We start from the raw sequence: 20,862 nt of genomic DNA, 5'->3' as shown, positions 1-20,862 counted from the left end.
CATTGTGTGTGTCTGTGTCCTGTGTATCTCTCTGCATTGTGTGTGTCTGTGTCCTGTGTATCTCTCTGCATTGTGTGTGTCTGTGTCCTGTGTATCTCTCTGCATTGTGTGTGTCTGTGTCCTGTGTATCTCTCTGAATTGTGTGTGTCTGTGTCCTGTGTATCTCTCTGCATTGTGTATGTCTATGTCCGTGTCCCTTGTATCTCTCTGCATTGTGTATGTTTGTGTCCTGTGTATCTCTCTGCATTGTGTGTGTCTGTGTATCTCTCTGCATTGTGTATGTCTATGTCGGTGTCCTGTGTATCTCTCTGCATTGTGTGTGTCTGTGTATCTCTCTGCATTGTGTATGTCTATGTCTGTGTCCTGTGTATCTCTCTGCATTGTGTGTGTCTGTGTCCTGTGTATCTCTCTGCATTGTGTGTGTCTGTGTCCTGTGTATCTCTCTGCATTGTGTGTCTGTGTCCTGTGTATCTCTCTGCATTGTGTGTGTCTGTGTCCTGTGTATCTTTCTGCATTGTGTATGTCTATGTCCGTGTCCCTTGTATCTCTCTGCATTGTGTATGTCTGTGTCCTGTGTATCTCTCTGCATTGTGTGTGTCTGTGTATCTCTCTGCATTGTGTATGTCTATGTCCTGTGTATCTCTCTGCATTGTGTATGTCTATGTCTGTGTCCTGTGTATCTCTGCATTGTGTATGTCTATGTCTGTGTCCTGTGTATCTCTCTGCATTGTGTGTGTCTGTGTCCTGTGTATCTCTCTGCATTGTGTGTGTCTGTGTATCTCTCTGCATTGTGTGTGCCTGTGTCCTGTGTATCTCTCTGCATTGTGTGTGTCTGTGTCCTGTGTATCTCTCTGCATTGTGTATGTCTATGTCCGTGTCCCTTGTATCTCTCTGCATTGTGTATGTCTGTGTCCTGTGTATCTCTCTGCATTGTGTGTGTCTGTGTATCTCTCTGCATTGTGTATGTCTATGTCTGTGTCCTGTGTATCTCTCTGCATCGTGTATGTCTATGTCTGTGTCCTGTGTATCTCTGCATTGTGTATGTCTGTGTCCTGTGTATCTCTCTGCATTGTGTGTGTCTGTGTATCTCTCTGTATTGTGTATGTCTATGTCTGTGTCCTGTGTATCTCTCGTGTGTGTCTGTGTCCTGTGTATCTCTCTGCATTGTGTGTGTCTGTGTCCTGTGTATCTCTGCATTGTGTGTGTCTGTGTCCTGTGTATCTCTCTGCATTGTGTGTGTCTGTGTCCTGTGTATCTCTCTGCATTGTGTGTGTCTGTGTCCTGTGTATCTCTCTGCATTGTGTGTGTCTGTGTCCTGTGTATCTCTCTGCATTGTGTGTGTCTGTGTCCTGTGTATCTCTCTGCATTGTGTATGTCTATATCCGTGTCCTTTGTATCTCTCTGCATTGTGTATGTCTGTGTCCTGTGTATCTCTCTGCATTGTGTGTGTCTGTGTATCTCTCTGCATTGTGTATGTCTATGTCCTGTGTATCTCTCTGCATTGTGTATGTCTATGTCTGTGTCCTGTGTATCTCTGCATTGTGTATGTCTATGTCTGTGTCCTGTGTATCTCTCTGCATTGTGTGTGTCTGTGTCCTGTGTATCTCTCTGCATTGTGTGTGTCTGTGTATCTCTCTGCATTGTGTGTGCCTGTGTCCTGTGTATCTCTCTGCATTGTGTGTGTCTGTGTCCTGTGTATCTCTCTGCATTGTGTATGTCTATGTCCGTGTCCCTTGTATCTCTCTGCATTGTGTATGTCTGTGTCCTGTGTATCTCTCTGCATTGTGTGTGTCTGTGTATCTCTCTGCATTGTGTATGTCTATGTCTGTGTCCTGTGTATCTCTCTGCATTGTGTATGTCTATGTCTGTGTCCTGTGTATCTCTGCATTGTGTATGTCTGTGTCCTGTGTATCTCTCTGCATTGTGTGTGTCTGTGTATCTCTCTGTATTGTGTATGTCTATGTCTGTGTCCTGTGTATCTCTCGTGTGTGTCTGTGTCCTGTGTATCTCTCTGCATTGTGTGTGTCTGTGTCCTGTGTATCTCTGCATTGTGTGTGTCTGTGTCCTGTGTATCTCTCTGCATTGTGTGTGTCTGTGTATCTCTCTGCATTGTGTGTGTCTGTGTCCTGTGTATCTCTCTGCATTGTGTGTGTCTGTGTCCTGTTTATCTCTCTGCATTGTGTGTGTCTGTGTCCTGTGTATCTCTCTGCATTGTGTGTGTCTGTGTCCTGTGTATCTCTCTGCATTGTGTGTGTCTGTGTCCTGTGTATCTCTCTGCATTGTGTGTGTCTGTGTCCTGTGTATCTCTCTGCATTGTGTGTGTCTGTGTCCTGTGTATCTCTCTGCATTGTGTGTGTCTGTGTCCTGTGTATCTCTCTGCATTGTGTGTCTGTGTCCTGTGTATCTCTCTGCATTGTGTATGTCTATGTCCGTGTCCCTTGTATCTCTCTGCATTGTGTATGTCTGTGTCCTGTGTATCTCTCTGCATTGTGTGTGTCTGTGTATCTCTCTGCATTGTGTATGTCTATGTCTGTGTCCTGTGTATCTCTCTGCATTGTGTGTGTCTGTGTCCTGTGTATCTCTCTGCATTGTGTGTGTCTGTGTCCTGTGTATCTCTGCATTGTGTGTGTCTGTGTCCTGTGTATCTCTCTGCATTGTGTGTGTCTGTATCCTGTGTATCTCTCTGCATTGTGTGTGTCTGTGTCCTGTGTATCTCTCTGCATTGTGTGTGTCTGTGTCCTGTGTATCTCTCTGCATTGTGTGTGTCTGTGTCCTGTGTATCTCTCTGCATTGTGTATGTCTATGTCCGTGTCCCTTGTATCTCTCTGCATTGTGTATGTCTGTGTCCTGTGTATCTCTCTGCATTGTGTGTGTCTGTGTATCTCTCTGCATTGTGTATGTCTATGTCTGTGTCCTGTGTATCTCTCTGCATTGTGTGTGTCTGTGTCCTGTGTATCTCTCTGCATTGTGTGTGTCTGTGTCCTGTGTATCTCTGCATTGTGTGTGTCTGTGTATCTCTCTGCATTGTGTGTGTCTGTGTCCTGTGTATCTCTCTGCATTGTGTGTGTCTGTGTCCTGTGTATCTCTCTGCATTGTGTGTGTCTGTGTCCTGTGTATCTATCTGCATTGTGTGTGTCTGTGTCCTGTGTATCTCTCTGCATTGTGTATGTCTATGTCCGTGTCCTTTGTATCTCTCTGCATTGTGTATGTCTGTGTCCTGTGTATCTCTCTGCATTGTGTGTCTGTGTATCTCTCTGCATTGTGTATGTCTATGTCTGTGTCCTGTGTATCTCTCTTCATTGTGTGTGTCTGTGTCCTGTGTATCTCTCTGCATTGTGTTTGTCTGTGTCCTGTGTATCTCTCTGTATTGTGTGTGTCTGTGTCCTGTGTATCTCTCTGCATTGTGTGTGTCTGTGTCCTGTGTATCTCTCTGCATTGTGTGTGTCTGTGTCCTGTGTATCTCTCTGCATTGTGTATGTCTATGTCCGTGTCCCTTGTATCTCTCTGCATTGTGTATGTCTGTGTCCTGTGTATCTCTCTGCATTGTGTGTGTCTGTGTATCTCTCTGCATTGTGTATGTCTATGTCTGTGTCCTGTGTATCTCTCTGCATTGTGTGTGTCTGTGTCCTGTGTATCTCTCTGCATTGTGTTTGTCTGTGTCCTGTGTATCTCTCTGCATTGTGTGTGTCTGTGTCCTGTGTATCTCTCTGCATTGTGTGTGTCTGTGTCCTGTGTATCTCTCTGCATTGTGTGTGTCTGTGTCCTGTGTATCTCTCTGCATTGTGTATGTCTATGTCCGTGTCCCTTGTATCTCTCTGCATTGTGTATGTCTGTGTCCTGTGTATCTCTCTGCATTGTGTGTGTCTGTGTATCTCTCTGCATTGTGTATGTCTATGTCTGTGTCCTGTGTATCTCTCTGCATTGTGTGTGTCTGTGTCCTGTGTATCTCTCTGCATTGTGTGTGTCTGTGTCCTGTGTATCTCTGCATTGTGTGTGTCTGTGTCCTGTGTATCTCTCTGCATTGTGTGTCTCTGTGTCCTGTGTATCTCTCTGCATTGTGTGTGTCTGTGTCCTGTGTATCTCTCTGCATTGTGTGTGTCTGTGTCCTGTGTATCTCTGCATTGTGTGTCTGTGTCCTGTGTATCTCTCTGCATTGTGTGTGTCTGTGTCCTGTGTATCTCTCTGCATTGTGTGTGTCTGTGTCCTGTGTATCTCTCTACATTGTGTAAGTCTATGTCCGTGTCCCTTGTATCTCTCTGCATTGTGTATGTCTGTGTCCTGTGTATCTCTCTGCATTGTGTGTGTCTGTGTATCTCTCTGTATTGTGTATGTCTATGTCTGTGTCCTGTGTATCTCTCTGCATTGTGTTTGTCTGTGTCCTGTGTATCTCTCTGCATTGTGTGTGTCTGTGTCCTGTGTATCTCTGCATTGTGTGTGTCTGTGTCCTGTGTATCTCTCTGCATTGTGTGTGTCTGTGTCCTGTGTATCTCTCTGCATTGTGTGTGTCTGTGTCCTGTGTATCTCTCTGCATTGTGTGTGTCTGTGTCCTGTGTATCTCTTTGCATTGTGTGTGTCTGTGTCCTGTGTATCTCTCTGCATTGTGTGTGTCTGTGTCCTGTGTATCTCTCTGCATTGTGTGTGTCTGTGTCCTGTGTATCTCTGCATTGTGTGTGTCTGTGTCCTGTGTATCTCTCTGCATTGTGTGTGTCTGTGTATCTCTCTGCATTGTATATGTCTATGTCTGTGTCCTGTGTATCTCTCTGCATTGTGTGTATGTCTGTGTCCTGTGTATCTCTTTGCATTGTGTGTGTCTGTGTCCTGTGTATCTCTCTGCATTGTGTGTATGTGTGTGTCCTGTGTATCTCTATGCATTGAGTGTGTCTGTGTCCTGTGTATCTCTCTGCATTGTGTGTTTCTGTGTCCTGTGTATCTCTCTGCATTGTGTGTGTCTGTGTCCTGTGTATCTCTCTGCATTGTGTGTGTCTGTGTCCTGTGTATCTCTCTGCATTGTGTGTGTCTGTGACCTGTGTATCTCTTTGCACTGTGTGTGTCTGTGTCCTGTGTATCTCTCTGCATTGTGTGTGTCTGTGTCCTGTGTATCTCTCTGCATTGTGTGTGTCTGTGTCCTATGTATCTCTCTGCATTGTGTGTGTCTGTGTCCTGTGTATCTCTCTGCATTGTGTGTGTCTGTGTCCTGTGTATCTCTTTGCATTGTGTGTGTCTGTGCCCTGTGTATCTCTTTGCATTGTGTGTGTCTGTGTCCTGTGTATCTCTCTGCATTGTGTGTGTCTGTGTCCTTTGTATCTCTCTGCATTGTGTGTGTCTGTGTCCTGTGTATCTCTCTGCATTGTGTAAGTCTATGTCCGTGTCCCTTGTATCTCTCTGCATTGTGTATGTCTGTGTCCTGTGTATCTCTCTGCATTGTGTGTGTCTGTGTATCTCTCTGCATTGTGTATGTCTATGTCTGTGTCCTGTGTATCTCTCTGCATTGTGTGTGTCTGTGTCCTGTGTATCTCTCTGCATTGTGTGTGTCTGTGTCCTGTGTATCTCTCTGCATTGTGTGTGTCTGTGTCCTGTGTATCTATCTGCATTGTGTGTGTCTGTGTCCTTTGTGTCTCTGCATTGTGTGTCTGTGTCCTGTGTATCTCTCTGCATTGTGTGTGTCTGTGTCCTGTGTATCTCTCTGCATTGTGTGTGTCTGTGTCCTGTGTATCTCTCTGCATTGTGTATGTCTATGTCCGTGTCCCTTGTATCTCTCTGCATTGTGTATGTCTGTGTCCTGTGTATCTCTCTGCATTGTGTATGTCTGTGTATCTCTCTGCACTGTGTATGTCTATATCTGTGTCCTGTGTATCTCTCTGCATTGTGTGTGTCTGTGTACTGTGTGTCTCTGCATTGTGTGTGTCTGTGTCCTGTATATCTCTCTGCATTGTGTGTGTCTGTGTCCTGTGTATCTCTTTGCATTGTGTGTGTCTGTGTCCTGTGTATCTCTCTGCATTGTGTGTGTCTGTGTCCTGTGTATCTCTCTGCATTGTGTGTGTCTGTGTCCTGTGTATCTCTCTGCATTGTGTGTGTCTGTGTCCTGTGTATCTCTCTGCATTGTGTGTGTCTGTGTCCTGTGTATCTCTCTGCATTGTGTATGTCTATGTCCGTGTCCCTTGTATCTCTCTGCATTGTGTATGTCTGTGTCCTGTGTATCTCTCTGCATTGTGTGTGTCTGTGTATCTCTCTGCATTGTGTATGTCTATGTCTGTGTCCTGTGTATCTCTTTGCATTGTGTCTCTCTGCATTGTGTGTGTCTGTGTCCTGTGTATCTCTCTGCATTGTGTGTGTCTGTGTCCTGTGTATCTCTCTGCATTGTGTGTGTCTGTGTCCTGTGTATCTCTCTGCATTGTGTGTTTCTGTGTCCTGTGTATCTATCTGCATTGTGTGTGTCTGTGTCCTGTGTATCTCTCTGCATTGTGTGTGTCTGTGTCCTGTGCATCTCTCTGCATTGTGTGTGTCTGTGTCCAGTGTATCTCTCTGCATTGTGTATGTCTATGTCCGTGTCCCTTGTATCTCTCTGCATTGTGTATGTCTGTGTCCTGTGTATCTCTCTGCATTGTGTGTGTCTGTGTATCTCTCTGCATTGTGTATGTCTATGTCTGTGTCCTGTGTATCTCTCTGCATTGTGTGTGTCTGTGTCCTGTGTATCTCTCTGCATTGTGTGTGGCTGTGTCCTGTGTATCTCTGCATTGTGTGTGTCTGTGTCCTGTGTATCTCTCTGCATTGTGTGTGTCTGTGTCCTGTGTATCTCTCTGCATTGTGTGTGTCTGTGTCCTGTGTATCTCTCTGCATTGTGTGTGTCTGTGTCCTGTGTATCTCTCTGCATTGTGTGTGTCTGTGTCCTGTGTATCTCTCTGCATTGTGTATGTCTATGTCCGTGTCCCTTGTATCTCTCTGCATTGTGTATGTCTGTGTCCTGTGTATCTCTCTGCATTGTGTGTGTCTGTGTATCTCTCTGCATTGTGTATGTCTATGTCTGTGTCCTGTGTATCTCTCTGCATTGTGTGTGTCTGTGTCCTGTGTATCTCTCTGCATTGTGTGTGTCTGTGTCCTGTGTATCTCTCTGCATTGTGTGTGTCTGTGTCCTGTGTATCTCTCTGCATTGTGTGTGTCTGTGTCCTGTGTATCTCTCTGCATTGTGTGTGTCTGTGTCCTGTGTATCTCTCTGCATTGTGTATGTCTATGTCCGTGTCCCTTGTATCTCTCTGCATTGTGTATGTCTGTGTCCTGTGTATCTCTCTGCATTGTGTGTGTCTGTGTATCTCTCTGCATTGTGTATGTGTATGTCTGTGTCCTGTGTATCTCTCTGCATTGTGTGTGTCTGTGTCCTGTGTATCTCTCTGCATTGTGTGTGTCTGTGTCCTGTGTATCTCTCTGCATTGTGTGTGTCTGTGTCCTGTGTATCTCTCTGCATTGTGTGTGTCTGTGTCCTGTGTATCTCTCTGCATTGTTTGTGTCTGTGTCCTTTGTATCTCTCTGCATTGTGTGTGTCTGTGTCCTGTGTATCTCTCTGCATTGTGTATGTCTATGTCCATGTCCCTTGTATCTCTCTGCATTGTGTATGTCTGTGTCCTGTGTATCTCTCTGCATTGTGTGTGTCTGTGTATCTCTCTGCATTGTGTATGTCTGTCTGTGTCCTGTGTATCTCTCTGCATTGTGTGTGTCTGTGTCCTGTGTATCTCTCTGCATTTTGTGTGTCTGTGTCCTGTGTATCTCTCTGCATTGTGTGTGTCTGTGTCCTGTGTATCTCACTGCATTGTGTGTGTCTATGTCCTGTGTATCTCTCTGCATTGTGTGTGTCTGTGTCCTGTGTATCTCTCTGCATTGTGTGTGTCTGTGTCCTGTGTATCTCTCTGCATTGTGTGTGTCTGTGTCCTGTGTATCTCTCTGCATTGTGTGTGTCTGTGTCCTGTGTATCTCTCTGCATTGTGTGTGTCTGTGTCCTGTGTATCTCTCTGCATTGTGTGTGTCTGTGTCCTGTGTATCTCTCTGCATTGTGTGTGTCTGTGTCCTGTGTATCTCTCTGCATTGTGTATGTCTATGTCCATGTCCCTTGTATCTCTCTGCATTGTGTATGTCTGTGTCCTGTGTATCTCTCTGCATTGTGTGTGTCTGTGTATCTCTCTGCATTGTGTATGTCTATGTCTGTGTCCTGTGTATCTCTCTGCATTGTGTGTGTCTGTGTCCTGTGTATCTCTCTGCATTGTGTGTGTCTGTGTCCTGTGTATCTCTGCATTGTGTGTGTCTGTGTCCTGTGTATCTCTCTGCATTGTGTGTGTCTGTGTCCTGTGTATCTCTCTGCATTGTGTGTGTCTGTGTCCTGTGTATCTCTCTGCATTGTGTGTGTCTGTGTCCTGTGTATCTCTCTGAATTGTGTGTGTCTGTGTCCTGTGTATCTCTCTGCATTGTGTATGTCTATGTCCGTGTCCCTTGTATCTCTCTGCATTGTGTATGTTTGTGTCCTGTGTATCTCTCTGCATTGTGTGTGTCTGTGTATCTCTCTGCATTGTGTATGTCTATGTCGGTGTCCTGTGTATCTCTCTGCATTGTGTGTGTCTGTGTATCTCTCTGCATTGTGTATGTCTATGTCTGTGTCCTGTGTATCTCTCTGCATTGTGTGTGTCTGTGTCCTGTGTATCTCTCTGCATTGTGTGTGTCTGTGTCCTGTGTATCTCTCTGCATTGTGTGTCTGTGTCCTGTGTATCTCTCTGCATTGTGTGTGTCTGTGTCCTGTGTATCTTTCTGCATTGTGTATGTCTATGTCCGTGTCCCTTGTATCTCTCTGCATTGTGTATGTCTGTGTCCTGTGTATCTCTCTGCATTGTGTGTGTCTGTGTATCTCTCTGCATTGTGTATGTCTATGTCCTGTGTATCTCTCTGCATTGTGTATGTCTATGTCTGTGTCCTGTGTATCTCTGCATTGTGTATGTCTATGTCTGTGTCCTGTGTATCTCTCTGCATTGTGTGTGTCTGTGTCCTGTGTATCTCTCTGCATTGTGTGTGTCTGTGTATCTCTCTGCATTGTGTGTGCCTGTGTCCTGTGTATCTCTCTGCATTGTGTGTGTCTGTGTCCTGTGTATCTCTCTGCATTGTGTATGTCTATGTCCGTGTCCCTTGTATCTCTCTGCATTGTGTATGTCTGTGTCCTGTGTATCTCTCTGCATTGTGTGTGTCTGTGTATCTCTCTGCATTGTGTATGTCTATGTCTGTGTCCTGTGTATCTCTCTGCATCGTGTATGTCTATGTCTGTGTCCTGTGTATCTCTGCATTGTGTATGTCTGTGTCCTGTGTATCTCTCTGCATTGTGTGTGTCTGTGTATCTCTCTGTATTGTGTATGTCTATGTCTGTGTCCTGTGTATCTCTGCATTGTGTGTGTCTGTGTCCTGTGTATCTCTCTGCATTGTGTGTGTCTGTGTCCTGTGTATCTCTGCATTGTGTGTGTCTGTGTCCTGTGTATCTCTCTGCATTGTGTGTGTCTGTGTCCTGTGTATCTCTCTGCATTGTGTGTGTCTGTGTCCTGTGTATCTCTCTGCATTGTGTGTGTCTGTGTCCTGTGTATCTCTCTGCATTGTGTGTGTCTGTGTCCTGTGTATCTCTCTGCATTGTGTATGTCTATGTCCGTGTCCCTTGTATCTCTCTGCATTGTGTATGTTTGTGTCCTGTGTATCTCTCTGCATTGTGTGTGTCTGTGTATCTCTCTGCATTGTGTATGTCTATGTCGGTGTCCTGTGTATCTCTCTGCATTGTGTGTGTCTGTGTATCTCTCTGCATTGTGTATGTCTATGTCTGTGTCCTGTGTATCTCTCTGCATTGTGTGTGTCTGTGTCCTGTGTATCTCTCTGCATTGTGTGTGTCTGTGTCCTGTGTATCTCTCTGCATTGTGTGTGTCTGTGTCCTGTGTATCTCTCTGCATTGTGTGTGTCTGTGTCCTGTGTATCTCTCTGCATTGTGTATGTCTATATCCGTGTCCTTTGTATCTCTCTGCATTGTGTATGTCTGTGTCCTGTGTATCTCTCTGCATTGTGTGTGTCTGTGTATCTCTCTGCATTGTGTATGTCTATGTCCTGTGTATCTCTCTGCATTGTGTATGTCTATGTCTGTGTCCTGTGTATCTCTGCATTGTGTATGTCTATGTCTGTGTCCTGTGTATCTCTCTGCATTGTGTGTGTCTGTGTCCTGTGTATCTCTCTGCATTGTGTGTGTCTGTGTATCTCTCTGCATTGTGTGTGCCTGTGTCCTGTGTATCTCTCTGCATTGTGTGTGTCTGTGTCCTGTGTATCTCTCTGCATTGTGTATGTCTATGTCCGTGTCCCTTGTATCTCTCTGCATTGTGTATGTCTGTGTCCTGTGTATCTCTCTGCATTGTGTGCGTCTGTGTATCTCTCTGCATTGTGTATGTCTATGTCTGTGTCCTGTGTATCTCTCTGCATTGTGTATGTCTATGTCTGTGTCCTGTGTATCTCTGCATTGTGTATGTCTGTGTCCTGTGTATCTCTCTGCATTGTGTGTGTCTGTGTATCTCTCTGTATTGTGTATGTCTATGTCTGTGTCCTGTGTATCTCTCGTGTGTGTCTGTGTCCTGTGTATCTCTCTGCATTGTGTGTGTCTGTGTCCTGTGTATCTCTGCATTGTGTGTGTCTGTGTCCTGTGTATCTCTCTGCATTGTGTGTGTCTGTGTATCTCTCTGCATTGTGTGTGTCTGTGTCCTGTGTATCTCTCTGCATTGTGTGTGTCTGTGTCCTGTTTATCTCTCTGCATTGTGTGTGTCTGTGTCCTGTGTATCTCTCTGCATTGTGTGTGTCTGTGTCCTGTGTATCTCTCTGCATTGTGTGTGTCTGTGTCCTGTGTATCTCTCTGCATTGTGTGTGTCTGTGTCCTGTGTATCTCTCTGCATTGTGTGTGTCTGTGTCCTGTGTATCTCTCTGCATTGTGTGTGTCTGTGTCCTGTGTATCTCTCTGCATTGTGTGTCTGTGTCCTGTGTATCTCTCTGCATTGTGTATGTCTATGTCCGTGTCCCTTGTATCTCTCTGCATTGTGTATGTCTGTGTCCTGTGTATCTCTCTGCATTGTGTGTGTCTGTGTATCTCTCTGCATTGTGTATGTCTATGTCTGTGTCCTGTGTATCTCTCTGCATTGTGTGTGTCTGTGTCCTGTGTATCTCTCTGCATTGTGTGTGTCTGTGTCCTGTGTATCTCTGCATTGTGTGTGTCTGTGTCCTGTGTATCTCTCTGCATTGTGTGTGTCTGTATCCTGTGTATCTCTCTGCATTGTGTGTGTCTGTGTCCTGTGTATCTCTCTGCATTGTGTGTGTCTGTGTCCTGTGTATCTCTCTGCATTGTGTGTGTCTGTGTCCTGTGTATCTCTCTGCATTGTGTATGTCTATGTCCGTGTCCCTTGTATCTCTCTGCATTGTGTATGTCTGTGTCCTGTGTATCTCTCTGCATTGTGTGTGTCTGTGTATCTCTCTGCATTGTGTATGTCTATGTCTGTGTCCTGTGTATCTCTCTGCATTGTGTGTGTCTGTGTCCTGTGTATCTCTCTGCATTGTGTGTGTCTGTGTCCTGTGTATCTCTGCATTGTGTGTGTCTGTGTATCTCTCTGCATTGTGTGTGTCTGTGTCCTGTGTATCTCTCTGCATTGTGTGTGTCTGTGTCCTGTGTATCTCTCTGCATTGTGTGTGTCTGTGTCCTGTGTATCTATCTGCATTGTGTGTGTCTGTGTCCTGTGTATCTCTCTGCATTGTGTATGTCTATGTCCGTGTCCTTTGTATCTCTCTGCATTGTGTATGTCTGTGTCCTGTGTATCTCTCTGCATTGTGTGTCTGTGTATCTCTCTGCATTGTGTATGTCTATGTCTGTGTCCTGTGTATCTCTCTTCATTGTGTGTGTCTGTGTCCTGTGTATCTCTCTGCATTGTGTTTGTCTGTGTCCTGTGTATCTCTCTGCATTGTGTGTGTCTGTGTCCTGTGTATCTCTCTGCATTGTGTGTGTCTGTGTCCTGTGTATCTCTCTGCATTGTGTGTGTCTGTGTCCTGTGTATCTCTCTGCATTGTGTATGTCTATGTCCGTGTCCCTTGTATCTCTCTGCATTGTGTATGTCTGTGTCCTGTGTATCTCTCTGCATTGTGTGTGTCTGTGTATCTCTCTGCATTGTGTATGTCTATGTCTGTGTCCTGTGTATCTCTCTGCATTGTGTGTGTCTGTGTCCTGTGTATCTCTCTGCATTGTGTTTGTCTGTGTCCTGTGTATCTCTCTGCATTGTGTGTGTCTGTGTCCTGTGTATCTCTCTGCATTGTGTGTGTCTGTGTCCTGTGTATCTCTCTGCATTGTGTGTGTCTGTGTCCTGTGTATCTCTCTGCATTGTGTATGTCTATGTCCGTGTCCCTTGTATCTCTCTGCATTGTGTATGTCTGTGTCCTGTGTATCTCTCTGCATTGTGTGTGTCTGTGTATCTCTCTGCATTGTGTATGTCTATGTCTGTGTCCTGTGTATCTCTCTGCATTGTGTGTGTCTGTGTCCTGTGTATCTCTCTGCATTGTGTGTGTCTGTGTCCTGTGTATCTCTGCATTGTGTGTGTCTGTGTCCTGTGTATCTCTCTGCATTGTGTGTCTCTGTGTCCTGTGTATCTCTCTGCATTGTGTGTGTCTGTGTCCTGTGTATCTCTCTGCATTGTGTGTGTCTGTGTCCTGTGTATCTCTGCATTGTGTGTCTGTGTCCTGTGTATCTCTCTGCATTGTGTGTGTCTGTGTCCTGTGTATCTCTCTGCATTGTGTGTGTCTGTGTCCTGTGTATCTCTCTACATTGTGTAAGTCTATGTCCGTGTCCCTTGTATCTCTCTGCATTGTGTATGTCTGTGTCCTGTGTATCTCTCTGCATTGTGTGTGTCTGTGTATCTCTCTGTATTGTGTATGTCTATGTCTGTGTCCTGTGTATCTCTCTGCATTGTGTTTGTCTGTGTCCTGTGTATCTCTCTGCATTGTGTGTGTCTGTGTCCTGTGTATCTCTGCATTGTGTGTGTCTGTGTCCTGTGTATCTCTCTGCATTGTGTGTGTCTGTGTCCTGTGTATCTCTCTGCATTGTGTGTGTCTGTGTCCTGTGTATCTCTCTGCATTGTGTGTGTCTGTGTCCTGTGTATCTCTTTGCATTGTGTGTGTCTGTGTCCTGTGTATCTCTCTGCATTGTGTGTGTCTGTGTCCTGTGTATCTCTCTGCATTGTGTGTGTCTGTGTCCTGTGTATCTCTGCATTGTGTGTGTCTGTGTCCTGTGTATCTCTCTGCATTGTGTGTGTCTGTGTATCTCTCTGCATTGTATATGTCTATGTCTGTGTCCTGTGTATCTCTCTGCATTGTGTGTATGTCTGTGTCCTGTGTATCTCTTTGCATTGTGTGTGTCTGTGTCCTGTGTATCTCTCTGCATTGTGTGTATGTGTGTGTCCTGTGTATCTCTGTGCATTGAGTGTGTCTGTGTCCTGTGTATCTCTCTGCATTGTGTGTTTCTGTGTCCTGTGTATCTCTCTGCATTGTGTGTGTCTGTGTCCTGTGTATCTCTCTGCATTGTGTGTGTCTGTGTCCTGTGTATCTCTCTGCATTGTGTGTGTCTGTGACCTGTGTATCTCTTTGCACTTTGTGTGTCTGTGTCCTGTGTATCTCTCTGCATTGTGTGTGTCTGTGTCCTGTGTATCTCTCTGCATTGTGTGTGTCTGTGTCCTATGTATCTCTCTGCATTGTGTGTGTCTGTGTCCTGTGTATCTCTCTGCATTGTGTGTGTCTGTGTCCTGTGTATCTCTTTGCATTGTGTGTGTCTGTGCCCTGTGTATCTCTTTGCATTGTGTGTGTCTGTGTCCTGTGTATCTCTCTGCATTGTGTGTGTCTGTGTATCTCTCTGCATTGTGTATGTCTATGTCTGTGTCCTGTGTATCTCTTTGCATTGTGTCTCTCTGCATTGTGTGTGTCTGTGTCCTGTGTATCTCTCTGCATTGTGTGTGTCTGTGTATCTCTCTGCATTGTGTATGTCTATGTCTGTGTCCTGTGTATCTCTTTGCATTGTGTCTCTCTGCATTGTGTGTGTCTGTGTCCTGTGTATCTCTCTGCATTGTGTGTGTCTGTGTCCTGTGTATCTCTCTGCATTGTGTGTGTCTGTGTCCTGTGTATCTCTCTGCATTGTGTGTTTCTGTGTCCTGTGTATCTATCTGCATTGTGTGTGTCTGTGTCCTGTGTATCTCTCTGCATTGTGTGTGTCTGTGTCCTGTGCATCTCTCTGCATTGTGTGTGTCTGTGTCCAGTGTATCTCTCTGCATTGTGTATGTCTATGTCCGTGTCCCTTGTATCTCTCTGCATTGTGTATGTCTGTGTCCTGTGTATCTCTCTGCATTGTGTGTGTCTGTGTATCTCTCTGCATTGTGTATGTCTATGTCTGTGTCCTGTGTATCTCTCTGCATTGTGTGTGTCTGTGTCCTGTGTATCTCTCTGCATTGTGTGTGGCTGTGTCCTGTGTATCTCTGCATTGTGTGTGTCTGTGTCCTGTGTATCTCTCTGCATTGTGTGTGTCTGTGTCCTGTGTATCTCTCTGCATTGTGTGTGTCTGTGTCCTGTGTATCTCTCTGCATTGTGTGTCTGTGTCCTGTGTATCTCTCTGCATTGTGTATGTCTATGTCCGTGTCCCTTGTATCTCTCTGCATTGTTTATGTCTGTGTCCTGTGTATCTCTCTGCATTGTGTGTGTCTGTGTATCTCTCTGCATTGTGTATGTCTATGTCTGTGTCCTGTGTATCTCTCTGCATTGTGTGTGTCTGTGTCCTGTGTATCTCTCTGCATTGTGTGTGTCTGTGTCCTGTGTATCTCTCTGCATTGTGTGTGTCTGTGTCCTGTGTATCTCTCTGCATTGTGTGTGTCTGTGTCCTGTGTATCTCTCTGCATTGTTTGTGTCTGTGTCCTGTGTATCTCTCTGCATTGTGTGTGTCTGTGTCCTGTGTATCTCTCTGCATTGTGTATGTCTATGTCCATTGTCCCTTGTATCTCTCTGCATTGTGTATGTCTGTGTCCTGTGTATCTCTCTGCATTGTGTGTGTCTGTGTATCTCTCTGCATTGTGTATGTCTGTCTGTGTCCTGTGTATCTCTCTGCATTGTGTGTGTCTGTGTCCTGTGTATCTCTCTGCATTGTGTGTGTCTGTGTCCTGTGTATCTCTCTGCAATGTGCGTGTCTGTGTCCTGTGTATCTCTCTGCATTGTGCGTGTCTGTGTCCTGTGTATCTCTCTGCATTGTGTGTGTCTGTGTCCTGTGAATCTCTCTGCATTGTGTGTGTCTGTGTCCTGTGTATCTCTCTGCATTGTGTATGTCTATGTCCGTGTCCCTTGTATCTCTCTGCATTGTGTATGTCTGTGTCCTGTGTATCTCTCTGCATTGTGTGTGTCTGTGTATCTCTCTGCATTGTGTATGTCTATGTCTGTGTCCTGTGTATCTCTCTGCATTGTGTGTGTCTGTGTCCTGTGTATCTCTCTGCATTGTGTGTTTCTGTGTCCTGTGTATCTATCTGCATTGTGTGTGTCTGTGTCCTGTGTATCTCTCTGCATTGTGTGTGTCTGTGTCCTGTGCATCTCTCTGCATTGTGTGTGTCTGTGTCCAGTGTATCTCTCTGCATTGTGTATGTCTATGTCCGTGTCCCTTGTATCTCTCTGCATTGTGTATGTCTGTGTCCTGTGTATCTCTCTGCATTGTGTGTGTCTGTGTATCTCTCTGCATTGTGTATGTCTATGTCTGTGTCCTGTGTATCTCTCTGCATTGTGTGTGTCTGTGTCCTGTGTATCTCTCTGCATTGTGTGTGGCTGTGTCCTGTGTATCTCTGCATTGTGTGTGTCTGTGTCCTGTGTATCTCTCTGCATTGTGTGTGTCTGTGTCCTGTGTATCTCTCTGCATTGTGTGTGTCTGTGTCCTGTGTATCTCTCTGCATTGTGTGTCTGTGTCCTGTGTATCTCTCTGCATTGTGTATGTCTATGTCCGTGTCCCTTGTATCTCTCTGCATTGTTTATGTCTGTGTCCTGTGTATCTCTCTGCATTGTGTGTGTCTGTGTATCTCTCTGCATTGTGTATGTCTATGTCTGTGTCCTGTGTATCTCTCTGCATTGTGTGTGTCTGTGTCCTGTGTATCTCTCTGCATTGTGTGTGTCTGTGTCCTGTGTATCTCTCTGCATTGTGTGTGTCTGTGTCCTGTGTATCTCTCTGCATTGTGTGTGTCTGTGTCCTGTGTATCTCTCTGCATTGTTTGTGTCTGTGTCCTGTGTATCTCTCTGCATTGTGTGTGTCTGTGTCCTGTGTATCTCTCTGCATTGTGTATGTCTATGTCCATTGTCCCTTGTATCTCTCTGCATTGTGTATGTCTGTGTCCTGTGTATCTCTCTGCATTGTGTGTGTCTGTGTATCTCTCTGCATTGTGTATGTCTGTCTGTGTCCTGTGTATCTCTCTGCATTGTGTGTGTCTGTGTCCTGTGTATCTCTCTGCATTGTGTGTGTCTGTGTCCTGTGTATCTCTCTGCAATGTGCGTGTCTGTGTCCTGTGTATCTCTCTGCATTGTGCGTGTCTGTGTCCTGTGTATCTCTCTGCATTGTGTGTGTCTGTGTCCTGTGAATCTCTCTGCATTGTGTGTGTCTGTGTCCTGTGTATCTCTCTGCATTGTGTATGTCTATGTCCGTGTCCCTTGTATCTCTCTGCATTGTGTATGTCTGTGTCCTGTGTATCTCTCTGCATTGTGTGTGTCTGTGAATCTCTCTGCATTGTGTATGTCTATGTCTGTGTCCTGTGTATCTCTCTGCATTGTGTGTGTCTGTGTCCTGTGTATCTCTCTGCATTGTGTGTGTCTGTGTCCTGTGTATCTCTGCATTGTGTGTGTCTGTGTCCTGTGTATCTCTCTGCATTGTGTGTGTCTGTGTCCTGTGTATCTCTCTGCATTGTGTGTGTCTGTGTCCTGTGTATCTCTCTGCATTGTGTGTGTCTGTGTCCTGTGTATCTCTCTGCATTGTGTGTGTCTGTGTCCTGTGTATCTCACTGCATTGTGTGTGTCTGTGTCCTGTGTATCTCTCTGCATTGTGTGTGTCTGTGTCCTGTGTATCTCTCTGCATTGTGTGTGTCTGTGTCCTGTGTATCTCTCTGCATTGTGTGTGTCTGTGTCCTGTGTATCTCTCTGCATTGTGTGTGTCTGTGTCCTGTGTATCTCTCTGCATTGTGTGTGTCTGTGTCCTGTGTATCTCTCTGCATTGTGTGTGTCTGTGTCCTGTGTATCTCTCTGCATTGTGTGTGTCTGTGTCCTGTGTATCTCTCTGCATTGTGTGTGTCTGTGTCCTGTGTATCTCTCTGCATTGTGTGTGTCTGTGTCCTGTGTATCTCTCTGCATTGTGTGTGTCTGTGTCCTGTGTATCTCTCTGCATTGTGTGTGTCTGTGTCCTGTGTATCTCTCTACATTGTGTATGTCTATCTCCGTGTCCCTTGTATCTCTCTGCATTGTGTATGTCTGTGTCCTGTGTATCTCTCTGCATTGTGTGTGTCTGTGTATCTCTCTGCATTGTGTGTGTCTGTGTCCTGTGTATCTCTGCATTGTGTGTGTCTGTGTCCTGTGTATCTCTCTGCATTGTGTGTGTCTGTGTCCTGTGTTTCTCTCTGCATTGTGTGTGTCTGTGTCCTGTGTATCTCTCTGCATTGTGTGTGTCTGTGTCCTGTGTATCTCTCTGCATTGTGTGTGTCTGTGTCCTGTGTATCTCTCTGCATTGTGTATGTCTATGTCCGTGTCCCTTGTATCTCTCTGCATTGTGTATGTCTGTGTCCTGTGTATCTCTCTGCATTGTGTGTGTCTGTGTATCTCTCTGCATTGTGTATGTCTATGTCTGTGTCCCGTGTATCTCTCTGCATTGTGTGTCTGTGTATCTCTCTGCATTGTGTATGTCTATGTCTGTGTCCTGTGTATCTCTCTGCATTGTGTGTGTCTGTGTCCTGTGTATCTCTCTGCATTGTGTGTGTCTGTGTCCTGTGTATCTCTCTGCATTGTGTGTGTCTGTGTCCTGTGTATCTCTCTGCATTGTGTGTGTCTGTGTCCTGTGTATCTCTCTGCATTGTGTATGTCTATGTCCGTGTCCCATGTATCTCTCTGCATTGTGTATGTCTGTGTCCTGTGTATCTCTCTTCATTGTGTGTGTCTGTGTATCTCTCTGCATTGTGTATGTCTGTGTCCTGTGTATCTCTCTGCATTGTGTATGTCTATGTCTGTGTCCTGTGTATCTCTGCATTGTGTATGTCTATGTCTGTGTCCTGTGTATCTCTCTGCATTGTGTGTGTCTGTGTCCTGTGTATCTCTCTGCATTGTGTGTGTCTGTGTATCTCTCTGCATTGTGTGTGTCTGTGTCCTGTGTATCTCTCTGCATTGTGTATGTCTATGTCCGTGTCCCTTGTATCTCTCTGCATTGTGTATGTCTGTGTCCTGTGTATCTCTCTGCATTGTGTGTGTCTGTGTATCTCTCTGCATTGTGTATGTCTATGTCTGTGTCCTGTGTATCTCTCTGCATTGTGTATGTCTATGTCTGTGTCCTGTGTAACTCTGCATTGTGTATGTCTGTGTCCTGTGTATCTCTCTGCATTGTGTGTGTCTGTGTATCTCTCTGTATTGTGTATGTCTATGTCTGTGTCCTGTGTATCTCTCTGCATTGTGTGTGTCTGTGTCCTGTGTATCTCTCTGCATTGTGTGTGTCTGTGTCCTGTGTATCTCTGCATTGTGTGTGTCTGTGTCCTGTGTATCTCTCTGCATTGTCTGTGTCTGTGTCCTGTGTATCTCTCTGCATTGTGTGTGTCTGTGTCCTGTGTATCTCTCTGCATTGTGTGTGTCTGTGTCCTGTGTATCTCTCTGCATTGTGTGTGTCTGTGTCCTGTGTATCTCTCTGCATTGTGTGTGTCTGTGTCCTGTGTATCTCTCTGCATTGTGTGTGTCTGTGTCCTGTGTATCTCTCTGCATTGTGTATGTCTATGTCCGTGTCCCTTGTATCTCTCTGCATTGTGTATGTCTGTGTCCTGTGTATCTCTCTGCATTGTGTGTGTCTGTGTATCTCTCTGCATTGTGTATGTCTATGTCTGTGTCCTGTGTATCTATCTGCATTGTGTGTGTCTGTGTCCTGTGTATCTCTCTGCATTGTGTGTGTCTGTGTCCTGTGTATCTCTGCATTGTGTGTGTCTGTGTCCTGTGTATCTCTCTGCATTGTGTGTGTCTGTGTCCTGTGTATCTCTCTGCATTGTGTGTGTCTGTGTCCTGTGTATCTCTCTGCATTGTGTGTGTCTGTGTCCTGTGTATCTCTCTGCATTGTGTGTGTCTGTGTCCTGTGTATCTCTCTGCATTGTGTATGTCTATGTCCGTGTCCCTTGTATCTCTCTGCATTGTGTATGTCTGTGTCCTGTGTATCTCTCTGCATTGTGTGTGTCTGTGTATCTCTCTGCTTTGTGTATGTCTATGTCTGTGTCCTGTGTATCTCTCTGCATTGTGTGTGTCTGTGTATCTCTCTGCATTGTGTATGTCTATGTCTGTGTCCTGTGTATATCTCTGCATTGTGTGTGTCTGTGTCCTGTGTATCTCTCTGCATTGTGTGTGTCTGTGTCCTGTGTATCTCTCTGCATTGTGTGTGTCTGTGTCCTGTGTATCTCTCTGCATTGTGTGTGTCTGTGTCCTGTGTATCTCTCTGCATTGTGTATGTCTATGTCCGTGTCCCTTGTATCTCTCTGCATTGTGTATGTCTGTGTCCTGTGTATCTCTCTGCATTGTGTGTGTCTGTGTATCTCTCTGCATTGTGTATGTCTGTGTCCTGTGTATCTCTCTGCATTATGTATGTCTATGTCTGTGTCCTGTGTATCTCTGCATTGTGTATGTCTATGTCTGTGTCCTGTGTATCTCTCTGCATTGTGTGTGTCTGTGTCCTGTGTATCTCTCTGCATTGTGTGTGTCTGTGTATCTCTCTGCATTGTGTGTGTCTGTGTCCTGTGTATCTCTCTGCATTGTGTGTGTCTGTGTCCTGTGTATCTCTCTGCATTGTGTATGTCTATGTCCGTGTCCCTTGTATCTCTCTGCATTGTGTATGTCTGTGTCCTGTGTATCTCTCTGCATTGTGTGTGTCTGTGTATCTCTCTGCATTGTGTATGTCTATGTCTGTGTCCTGTGTATCTCTCTGCATTGTGTATGTCTATGTCTGTGTCCTGTGTATCTCTGCATTGTGTATGTCTGTGTCCTGTGTATCTCTCTGCATTGTGTGTGTCTGTGTCCTGTGTATCTCTCTGCATTGTGTGTGTCTGTGTCCTGTGTATCTCTCTGCATTGTGTGTCTGTGTCCTGTGTATCTCTCTGCATTGTGTGTGTCTGTGTCCTGTGTATCTCTCTGCATTGTGTGTGTCTGTGTCCTGTGTATCTCTCTGCATTGTGTATGTCTATGTCCGTGTCCCTTGTATCTCTCTGCATTGTGTATGTCTGTGTCCTGTGTATCTCTCTGCATTGTGTGTGTCTGTGTATCTCTCTGCATTGTGTATGTCTATGTCTGTGTCCTGTGTATCTCTCTGCATTGTGTGTGTCTGTGTCCTGTGTATCTCTCTGCATTGTGTGTGTCTGTGTCCTGTGTATCTCTGCATTGTGTGTGTCTGTGTCCTGTGTATCTCTCTGCATTGTGTGTGTCTGTGTCCTGTGTATCTCTCTGCATTGTGTGTGTCTGTGAACTGTGTATCTCTCTGCATTGTGTGTGTCTGTGTCCTGTGTATCTCTGCATTGTGTGTCTGTGTCCTGTGTATCTCTCTGCATTGTGTGTGTC

This window comes from Taudactylus pleione, unplaced genomic scaffold (genome assembly GCF_031769625.1).
Source record: "Taudactylus pleione unplaced genomic scaffold, aTauple2 ptg001444l, whole genome shotgun sequence".
Taxonomy (NCBI): domain Eukaryota; kingdom Metazoa; phylum Chordata; class Amphibia; order Anura; family Myobatrachidae; genus Taudactylus; species Taudactylus pleione.
This window is presented reverse-complemented; position numbering follows the sequence as displayed.